Below are 12027 nucleotides of genomic sequence, written 5' to 3'. Positions count from 1 at the left end.
GGTCACAGGACTGGAAAAGAACAGTTTTTATTTCAGCCCCAAAGAAAGGAAATGCCAAAGAATACAAATTACCATAAAATTGTATTTGTTTCACATGCTAGCAAGGTAATGCTCAAAATCCTTCAAGGCTTCAGCAGTGCATGAACCAAGAAATTCCAGATATATAAGCTGGGTTTAGAAAAGGCAGAGGAACCAAAAATCAAATTGCCAGCATTTGTTGTCTCATAGAGAAAGCAAGTGAATTCCAGAAAAACATCTATTTCTGTTTCACTGACTATGTTAACATCTTTGAGTGTGTGTATCACAACAAACTGGAAAATTCTTAAAGAGTTGGGATACCAGACTAGCTTACCTATCTCCTAAGAAACCTGCATGCAGGTTAAGAAACAACAGGTAGAACAACGGACCGGTTCATATTCGGGAAAGGAGTACATCAAAGCTGTATATTGTCAGTCTGCTTATTTAGCTTCTATGCTGAGTACATCATGTGAAATTCCAGGCTGGATTAATCACAAGTTGGAATCAAGATTGCCGAGAGAAACATCAACAATCTCAGATATGCAAATGGTAACCACTCTAATGGCGTAAAGTGAAGAGGAATTAAAAAGCCTTTTGATGAGGATGAAAGAGAAAAATGAAAATGCTTGCTTAAAACTTAACATTCATAAATCTTAGATTATGGAATCCAACCCCATCACTTCATGGCAAATAAAAGAAGAAAAAGTGGAAACAGTGACATATTTTCTTTTCCTGGTCTCAAAGATCACTGCAGAATGGGACTGCAGTCATCCAATTAAAAGACACTTGCTTCACGTCAGTGTAAGTATTATGCTGCCTCTAAACAGTATAATGCAGTATAATAAAACTGTTGACAGTTTTATTTTGAAAATCAATCCAAAAAAGAGTTTTAAGCTCTGTAATAAATTTTCTTTTGAATTTATAATATTCACATGTCCAGATATACTCTCATATTAAAAAAAAAAACACCTATTACATAAAGCATATTAAGCTTGTGGACATTTGGCTATTGCCTCCAATTTAAATTACTTCCCATACCTCTATAAATCTATAAAACTTCATTTGGTGTTTTTTAAAATACCTTTCACATTTTCTTTGCATTTTTTATTAATATTTTCCATCTTACTATATCCAAATTTCCTTGTTTAAAAGGAATATCTTGTATCCTTCCCAGTAACTAGAACCAGAGATCAGCGATGGTGACTGCTGCTGCTGCTAAGTCGCTTCAGTCGTGTCCGACTCTGTACGACCCCATAGATGGCAGCCCACCAGGCTCCCCCATCCCTGGGATTCTCCAGGCAAGAACACTGGAGTAGGTTGCCATTTTCTTCTCCAATGCAGGAAAGTGAAAAGTGAAAGTGAAGTCACTCAGTCGTGTCTGACTCTTAGCGACCCCATGACTGCAGCCTACCAGGCTCCTCCATCCATGGGATTTTCCAGGCAAGAGTACTGGAGTAGGGTGCCATTGCCTTCTCTGTATGGTGACTGAGAAACATTTACTGAAGTAAATGAATAAGTACAAAATTAACATTAAATTTATGTATCACAGTTATATGTAACTATATGCTACAAGTTATTTTATCAAATTCAGAACTTATTTTATGAGTACTGTGATCTATTAATGGTGTACCCAAGTATGAGCTTTCGGTACGTCATTAGAGAAATATTAGACCTGCTCTTCTGTTTATTATCTTGACCTCCAAAATCCCTGCAGATGGTGACTGCAGTCATGAAATTAAAAGAAACTTGATCCTTGGAAAAAAAGCTATGACAAACCTAGACAGCATATTTAAAATCAGAGACCACTGAAACTTTGTGGACAAAGGTCTATGGTTTTTCCACTAGTCATGTATGGATGTGAGAGTTGGACCATAAAGAAGGCTGAGCACTGAACAAACGATGCTTTTGAACTGTGCTTGGAGAAGACTCTTGAGAATACCTTAGACGGCAAGGAGATCAAACCAGTCGATCCTAAAGGAAATCAACCCTGAATATTCATTGGAAGGACTGATATTGAAGCTGAAGCCCCAATACTTTGGCCACCTAATGAGAAGAGCTGACTCACTGGAAAAGACACTGATGCTAGACCCTCAATTCTAGGAAAGATTGAGGACAGGAGAAAAAGGGGGCAAGAGAGGATGTGATGATTAGATGGCATCATAGACTCAATAGACATGAGTTTGAGCAAACTCCAGCAGATAGTGACAGACAAGGCAGTCTGGCATGCTGCGGTCCATGGGGTTGCAAAGGGTCAGACATGACTGAATGCCTAAACCACACACCTGCTCTCTTCTAGTGGAGTAGTGTTTATCCTATTGTCTTTTTAAGTCAACTGTGAAAGAAAAAAATATATATATTGCTACAAAGCGTAAACAAGATGCTGTTGCTTAAAACACCTCAAGTGAAAATATAAAATGTTCTTTTGTTTTTCCAAGTATTTGCCTGATTTCTTTCATTCCAATTTATTTTAAAATATAGGGCCCAGATGTGCTGCAGCCTGATGGATCAGAGACCAGAACCTGCTCCACGACTCTAGGGTGTGGCAAACTGCACCCTCCTGACTGTCCTAGAAAGCACGTCAAACGGACATTCTTGGGGCGGGTCGTGCTCTCTGCTCCACTTCACTGCCTACCCCTGCCTCTGTCCCCATGGAAACAAAACAAGATGTTCCTGATCAACAGCAGAGTTTTAACTTTACTCCCTCTTTATGGTGTGCTAATCAGACTCCCCAGTATAGCTATTCCCTAATGATCTCATGTGACTTCTGCCAATAAAAGTGCAGGCTGAAAGGAGCTGTTTTGTCCTCCTGCCATGGAGAGCAGGAGGGACCCTGGCTCCCCTCTAGCCAAATTAGTTTTGTCTGTCTTTTCATTATGCGTTTGCCCCCTTTCAGATCTTCTCACCCGCGGTGCTGGAGGTAGAAGGTGGCGCCCGAAGGGGACCTGAAGTCTGGAAGGATTCCCTCAAGGGGAAAACTAAAAATGAAGACAGTGAGCGGTAAGTGAGACGCCTGGATCGCGACCAGGCCCTCAAACTCTAAGGTTGGGAAGTCCCTTGTCTTACAAAGTCAGGGAAAAAATGGAGAATGATTTGAGTAAAGGTGAGAAACATGATCTCCAGCTTTTAAAGCACCTCCTCCAGACGGCTGGAGCACAGGTGAAAGAGGGCAATTGATGCAATTGCTAAAAGAGGTGGTTAAATATAATCCTTGTTTTCCAGAAGAAGGCACTCTAGATATTGAAAATTGGGCTCGAGTGGGAGAAAATTTAAAAACAGCACACAGGAGAGGGGATCAACATACCCTTGAGGGTATCTGCGACCTGGGGGCTATTGCAATTGGTCCTAAACCATCTACAGACTGCGAAATCATGTGAGAAGGCAGTGTCCTCAGAGGCGGCTCCTGCTAGCCCTTCCGCCCCTTTGCCATCCAAGCCTGAGGACAATTATCTGCCACTGCCGCCTCCACCGGGTTCAGAAATCCTCCCGGTCTCGGGATGATAAGCCGCTGACTCAGGAGGCTATGACCTCCGCCCTTCATTCTGGGGCTTTGGACACTGAGGATCTTGCTTTCCCTATTGATTATAGGCCTGACCCCAATGATCCCACCCAGGTTGTTGCAACCCATGAAACTTTTGACATCAAAGTTTTAACAGAATTAAAATCTAGCGTTAGGTTGAATGGGAGTAATCCCCTGTATACACAAGAACTATTGGAAATTTGTTTGCGTGGGAGATGCTCTCTTTAGGATGTTAGCCAAAGCTGCTTTAAGTGGTCCCCGATGTTTACAATTTTTTGTCTCTTACACTGAGTTGTGCCAAGAGCAAGGTCATATTAATTTGGCCAATGGACATAATCTTACTTTTGAAATGCTCACAGGAATAGGACAATATACCAGTCCAACAGTCCAGTTGACTTATGAAGGTATACTAACAGGACCATTGAACAGATTGCCAAATAGTGCTGAAGGGTATGGCAGACAGTATCGGACCCTGGAGAGCCTGCTGGTTCATTTGTTAAAATATTACAGAGACCTGGAGAAGACCATGAACTGAATTTGTAGACTGGCTCGCATCTGCTCTCCACCGTCAAAGTAACAGTCCTACAGTGCAGGACATTTTGTTAAAACAATTACCCTATGAAAATGCCAATGAAGATTGCAAGGCCTTAACCCTACTCATCAAAATGGCAGCCTTGCCGATTTTGTCAAAATATTGGTACCCAGGCTCACAAACAAACCATTATAGCCCAAGCAATTTCTACTGCCTTTAAAAATAATTTTAGTTCTTCCTCTGCCAAATGCTTTCAATGTGGAAAGCCCTGACATATGGAAAAAGATTGCCGTTCTGGCCCAAAACAGATGTTACAATACCTCCGCCTACTGGTGACAATAAAGCACCAGGACTATGTCCTCGGTGCCAGAAAGACAATCACTGGGTAATCAATACAGATCTAAATTTCATAAAAAAAGGTTTCCCTTTATAGCTGGGAAATGGACAATGGGGCCAGCTTCAGGCTCCACAAACAATGGGGGTATACCCTATGAGGACCTCCACCTTCAGCGTATCCCCAGCCTCAGCTACTACCAGCAGAAATGCTGGGTTGGACCTCCCAACCAGAGTAAGTGTTCAGATTAGTGAATCAGATCCCTCTATAGCTATCCTTACTGGGATTCAAGGCCCCATTCTACCCGGGACCATAGGACTCATTTTGGGCAGAAGTGGCCTTACTCTTAAGGGCCTCTCAATTCTTCCTGGCCTTATTGATCCAGACTGTTTAGGAGAAATTAAAATAATGGCTCTCTCTCATTCATTCCATGTCATTCCTCAAGGTCAGCAAATTGTTCAGCTCTTTCTCTTGCCTTGCCATGCCCCTAACAATTTTAATCCTGTCGCCAGTTGACTGGCTTTGATCCTCAAACTATTCATGTTCCATTTGACAAAACTCAACATTAGCAACTTTGGCAAACTTTCTTATCATGGCAGGTTGCCCTCGCTGATTTTGTGGGCATTTTAAACAATCACCCTCCTGCACACAAATTGTTACAATTTATTTCCCTAACTCCCTTTTTATGTCCCAGAGTCACTAAGGCCACACCTATCCCAGGTGCTCCTACTTATTTTACAGATGACTCTAACAATAACAAAGCAGGCATCACCAGGCCTGAGGAATGAGAAACTCTATTTACGCCCTATGCTTTGGCTCAGTGGGTGGAACTAGGAGCAGTAATTACAGTACTTGTTTCTAAAGATAAGACCCCTATTAATATTGTTAGTAACTCTGCCTATATTGTTGAAATGACCAAGTCTATTGAAACTGCAAAAATTAAACATGTTAATTCTGAGAAATTATTCCTCCTATTTCTCACACTTCAAAAAGGTATTCATTCCTGTTCCTTTCCTTTCTTTATTACGCATGTTCGAGCTCACTCCCTGCTCCTGGGGCCTCTCACACTTGGCAATTCTCAGGCTGATCTTTTAATGATGCCCATTTTCAAACAGGCTTACTAGTCTCATCAACTTCTTTATCAGTCTGATACTGAAGCTGAAATTCCAATACTTTGGCCACCTGATATGAAGAGCTGACTCACTAGGAAAGACCCTGATGCTGGGAAAGATTGAAGGCAGGAGGAGAAGGGGACAACTGAGGATAAGATGGTTGGATGGCATCACCAACTCCATGGACATTAGTTTGGATAAGCTCTGGGAACTGGTGATGGACAGGGAGTCCTGTCGTGCTGCAGTCCATGGGGTCACAAAGAGTCAGACACGACTGAGTGACTGAACCGAACTGAATGGAGGATTTGGAACATAAGCCCAATACAAATCAGCATCTGCCCCAGTTACTGTACATGAGACCAATGCCACCATAGCCAGCAGCATGGTCAAATTCCAAGCAACACAAATTAGCCAAGCCTTCCTGTCAACAAGTCAGTGCTTATCAACCTCCATCACCTGGAGTTAACCCCCGAGGGCTTACTCCAAATGAAATATGGCAGATGGATATAACCCATTTTCCTGAGTTTGGACACCTTAACTACCTCCTTGTTTCTATCAATACTTATTCTCACATGCTTTGGGCTTCTACTCATCCCGGTGAAATCACCATTCATGCCCAATGCCATTTATTAGCTGCTTTTGCTCATATGGGCAATCCAAAGAAACTTAAGACTGACAATGGACCCGCTTACACCAGTAAAGCTTTTAAAGCCTTCTGCTCTCTCTGGTCTGTTGGTCACCCTACAGGCATCCCATATAATCCAACTGGCCAAGCTCTTGTTGAATGAGAACATCATGCACTTAAAAATCAGCTTTTAAAACAAAAAGGGGGAATAGCAAGGAAATCTCCACTGGCACTTCTGCATTTAGCTCTCCTAACCTTAAATTTTTTCACAATGAATGACCAAAAATCAACCCCATATGAGAAACACTATTCACATACTACTTCAGTGCAATACCCACAGATCTGGTGGAAGGTACCAGAAGGTGGCCCATGAGAAGGACCTACTAACATGGGGAAGAGGATATGGTTGTGTCTCAACAAGTCAAGGCCCTCACTGGATACCAAGTAGGTGCATCAAGCCATACCATGAAAACTCCATTTGCACCACGAGAGATGTGGGATCCCACAGTGAGCATGGCAGTGGTGATATAGAAAGTCCAGAGGTTACACCAGATGGACCCCCCCAGAGTGAGAACCGGGACCACACACTTGTCAGGCACCTCCTGTGACTTGAGGACAACTGAAGAGCCTCAGTCAGAAGAGCAAACAAGTGTTCCTGCACACACAAACACCTAAAACCCCTGTGACCATGCTGCTGGCTATGGTGGCATCGGTCTCATGTACAGTAACTGGGACATATGCTGATTTGTATTGGGCTTATGTTCCAAATCCTCCATTCAGTTCAGTTCCGTCACTCAGTTGTGTCTGACTCTTTGTGACCCCATGGACTGCAGCACGACAGGACTCCCTGTCCATCACCAACTCCCAGAGCTTATCCAAACTAATGTCCATGGAGTTGGTGATGCCATCCAACCATCTTATCCTCTGTTGTCCCCTTTTGCTCCCACTTTCAATCTTTCCCAGCATCAGGGTCTTTCTAGTGAGTCAGCTCTTCATATCAGGTGGCCAAAGTATTGGAGTTTCAGCTTCAGCATCAGTCCTTCCAATGAACATTCAGGACTGATTTCCTTTCGGACGTATTGGTAGGATCTCCCCGCAGTCCAAGGGACTCTGAAGAGTCTTCTCCAACACCACAGTTCAAAAGCATCAATTCTTTGGCCATCAGCTTTCTTTATAGTCCAATTCTTATATCCATTCATGACTACTGGAAAACCTTTGACTAGACGGACCTTTGTTGTTAAAGTAATGTCTCTCCTTTTTAATATGCTATCTAGGTTGATCATAGCTTTCCTTCCAAGGAGCTAGTGTCTTTTAATTTCGTGGATGTAATCACCATCTGCAATGATTTTGGAGCCCCCCCAAAATAAAGTCTGTCACTGTTTCCATTGTTCCCCCATCTATTTGCCATGAAATGATGGGACCAGATGCCATGATCTTAGTTTCCTGAATGTTGAATTTTAAGCCAACTTTTTCACTCTCCTCTTTCAGTTTCATCCAAAGGCTCTTTATTTCTTCTTTGCTTTCTGCCATAAGGATGGTGTCATCTGTATATCTGAAGTTATTGATATTTCTCCCGGCAATCTTGATTCCAGCTTGTGCTTCATCCAGCCTGGCATTTCACATGACCCTTCCCCTTCAATTTGGACCAAGAGTTCTCACTCGTTCCCTGATCCTAACAGGGCACTCCCAAATTTAACACAAAAAAAGAGCCCTATATTATTATTCTGGACTGAACTTTATAGTCCTGCAGTCAAAAAGGGTGAGATGTTGCAGCCTGGCTGAGCAGAGACCAGAAGCTGCCCCATGACTCAAGCGTGTGGCAAACTGTGCCCTTGTTTTTGTCCTAGTAAGCATGCTGAATGAACATTCTTGGGGCTGGATGTGCTCTCTGCTCTGCTTCACTGCCTACCCCTGTCTCTGTCCCCATGCAAATAAAAAAAAATGTTCCTGATCAACAGCAGAGCTTTAACTTTACTCCCTTTTTATGGTGTGCTAATCAGGCTCCCCAGTATAACTATTCCCTAATGATCTCATGTGATTTCTGCCAATAAAAATGTGAGCTGAAAGGAACCATTTTATCTTCCTGTCATGGAGAGCAGGAGGGTCCCCTGACTCCCCACTCACCAAATTATGTTTCTGTCTTTGCATTATGCGCTTAGCCCATTTCAGGACTTTCTTACCCACTGTGCTGGATGTGGCATGATGGGTCACCAGTAAACTGCACCAAACATTTAAGGAAAATATATAGCAATTCTTTAATATCTTCCAGAAGCTGAAGCAGAGACAATGCTTCTTAACCCAAACTTTCAGGCCAACATTACCCTAACACTAAAACCATTCAAAGACATTGTAAAAAAAAAAAAGAAGCACATCTATAGATCAATATTGGAGAAGGAAATGGCAACCCACTCCAGTATTCCTGTCTGAGAAATCCCGTGGACAGAGCAGCGTGGTGGGCTATAGTGCAGGTGGTCACAAAGAGTTGGATACAACTGAGTAACTGTACACATAGATCAATAAGGGCTTCCCAGGTGGTGCTAGTGGCATGGAACCCACCTGCCAATGCAGGAAACATAAGAGACCCAGGTTTGATCCCTGGTGAGGAAGATTCCCTGGAGGAGGACAGGCAACCCACTCCAGTATTCTTATTTTTTTTCTTTTTTAGGAAATCCAAGTAGCAATTTTATTTTAGTCTACAGCACAAATTTTTACGTACACTTTAGTGGTTTTGACAGTGGTACTTTTGAGCAGACTTCAAATGAATCTACAAAATTTAATATACTTAAAATTAAATATACACAATAAAACAAGAGGCATCCAGATGTTCAAAATCATGCAGAAAGGATGGTCTGGTTGGTGTTTTCACTGGGTACCTTGCCTATTTGGAGTTGCAAAGAGTTGGACATGACTGAGTGACTATCGCTTTCACTTTTGCCTATTTAAGAATTCACCAGCAAAAGGCAGTTCTTCTGTTCTTCATTCCCATATAATTTACCAAAGTCAGAGTTCTAAACATACGCACACACAAAATAAGCCCTCCTTTAAAGCTACATCAGTAGAAAATTTCAATGAAATGAATTCAATATACTGTCAAACTGACAATTCCAGTGATCAAATCCATCACTAGAAAATAGGTAATATCAGTACCAGATCTAAATGCAAGGTTATTTATTAAAACACCAACAGGAGATTAACCAAAAAACAACTAATATGTTAATCTTAATATAAGACATTGAAAGAAAACCAAGAACAATATATTAAATATCACTCCACTGAGCCAGGATATAACTGATGGACAACAGATATATGAGTTTATCAAATAGTGTTTTAAATACTTTTCTATGATAAAAAGTGTATCAGGAGATGCAAAGGAAATGTAGAAATGTGAATTTATGCATTTAGTTCCACAACTTAAAATGACTATCAAACTAATAATATAAAGCTAAGTGACAATAACTTAACCTCTGGGAACCAGACAGGCATGACCACTATTCACTGTAATTCATAATGCTCTTCAGAAGTGTTCAGTGGATGGCCAAGCCAGCAATCCTCTCTTAATACAGACTGGATACTCATTCTCTGTGGGAAAAGACCCTGAAGAAGACATGGCAAAGGCACAGAGAAAAAGTTCAATCTTTTGAAAAAGTTAATGATATCAAAATGCTTTTCTATCATTGGGAAACCAAACTAGGGCAAATATATGGCCAGAAGCAGCATGGAATTCAGAGTCAGAGGTTGGCAGGAAAGTTTTGGGAAAACTTGAAGTTTTAAAAAAATTGGCAATTTCTCCATGCTTAATAAAATTATCAGAGAAGAGGTATAATGTTTGTTCATTTGTGGAACGTTGACAGATTGCTGCAAAAATTGACATGAATGAAGAACTGCAGAAATGTGGAGATTCCTGAAAAAACTGGGAATAGAACTGCCATATGACCCAGCAATCCCACTGCTGGGCATGCACACCGAGGAAACCAGAACTGAAAGAGACGCGTGTACCCCAATGTTCATCGCAGCACTGTTTACAATAGCCAGGACATGGAAGCAACCTAGATGTCCATCAGCAGACAAATGGATAAGGAAGCTGTGGTACATATACACAATGGAATATTACTCAGCCATTAAAAAAATACATTTGAATCGGTTCTACTGAGATGGATGAAACTGGAGCCCATTATACAGAGTGAAGTAAGCCAGAAAGAAAAACACCGATACAGTATACTAATGCATATATATGGAATTTGAAAGATGGTAACGATAACCCTATATGCGAGACAGAATAAGAGACACAGATGCATAGAACAGTCTTATGGACTCTGTGGGAGAAGGTGAGGGTGGGACGTTCTGGGAGAATAGCATTGAAACATGTATATTATCATATGTGAAACAGAACACCATTCCATGTTCGATGCATGAGACAAATGCTCAGGGCCGGGGCAATGGGATGACCCAGAGGGATGGGATGGGGAGGGAGGTGGGTGGGGGGTCCAGGAAGGGGAACACATGTAGACCCATGGCTGATTCATGTCAATGTATGGCAAAAACTATTACAATATTGTAAAGTAATTAGCCCCCAACTAAAATTAAAAAAAAAAAAGATATAAAGAAAGTTCAGTTGTCTTCTTTTTTTCTTCCTCTGTGCAATTTTCAGCTTTTACCCCACTCCTGAGTGCCATAATCGAAATAATATTGGTTTGGAGACCAACTGAGGTTTGGCCATAAATGTCGCATAAAATCTGTAGGACTTTGGTAAAGATATTTCCAAGTGGCATAGTAATGCACTGCAGCTACGTGGCCAAGAACAGGTGCCAGATGGCATGGGGAGATGGAATGATGCCATCGTTCTTGAAGAACACAACTCCAAGGCAAAAAATTAAGACCCCACAGGCAAGTTTATGAAGTCCATCGGTGTTGTTCATTGATGTTTCCACCAAGGCTGGAGAAAACCCCATCGTGAGATAGATAAAGAGCTCAGCCACCTTATACCTGCCAAACTGAATGGCCAAGGGTGATGCATCTGGTTCTTCGTGTTTTGTACTCAAAGTTCACCAGGAAGTAATCATATCAGGGAACTGGGGAAGAATGTGGGTTTGGTTTACATCAGAAGGCTTTTCATGGTGGAGAAATATATAAATGGTTCCTCCAGCTGCCATGAGCCAGATAAACCAATGCATATGAGATGCCAGGGATCCAAGTTCACGGGGATTTACGCATGGAGTGTAAGATGCAGCAATGAAGAAATAGATAGCCATTCAGTAATACATGTGAAAGCAATGCTCCACTGTCCTTAAGTGGCCCTTTTTCCATTACATGATGTGAAATCTGTGGAAATGATGAAGAGGGCACAGAGGCCCATTCTATAAATCCAAGCTGTTATCTTTTCCCAGCAGTCATCAGATAGCCAGTGAAGGAGGGTACTGCCCACAATGGCCGGAACAAGGAGGAATGCATTTGTGTAACAGTTAGCAGCATGTTTGTAACCTGTTGGCTTGTAATGGCCTTGGGCTGGGCCCAGTGGTTCATGAACCGCTGGAATCGATTCTGGAACCTCATCGATACTCCTCTCCTCCTCGGGGGTGGGGAGTTCCGTTTCATCAGTGCCAGTGGCAGGGCAGGTGGCCCTCATGAGCTGGGGTTGCTACAAAGGCTGCTGCATGCCTGGGGGACTACTCAACAGGGCAGGGGCAGAGTGGGCCAGGCCGGGGGATCAACACAGGGCCAGAGCTAGACCAGGCAGCCCACTCCAGTATTCTTGCCTGGAGAATCGCATGGACAGAGGAGCCTGGTGGACTACACGCAATAGGGTCACAAAGAGTTGGACATGGCTGAAGAAAAGCTATGACAAATCTAAAGAGCATATTAAAAAGCAGAGACATTACTTTGCTAGCAAAG

The 12027-nt window shown here is 42.3% G+C and overlaps 1 pseudogene; it reads right to left on the bottom strand.

Moving 5' to 3' along the window:
• Window positions 1-10782: 10782 nt before the first annotated feature.
• On the bottom strand, window positions 10783-11688 carry LOC145540425 (monocyte to macrophage differentiation factor-like; annotated as a pseudogene).
• Window positions 11689-12027: the final 339 nt, after the last annotated feature.

This window comes from Giraffa tippelskirchi, chromosome 3, assembly GCF_054371585.1.
Source record: "Giraffa tippelskirchi isolate mGirTip1 chromosome 3, T2T-mGirTip1v1.2.pri, whole genome shotgun sequence".
Classification (NCBI taxonomy): Eukaryota; Metazoa; Chordata; class Mammalia; order Artiodactyla; family Giraffidae; genus Giraffa; species Giraffa tippelskirchi.
This window is presented reverse-complemented; position numbering and strand designations above follow the sequence as displayed.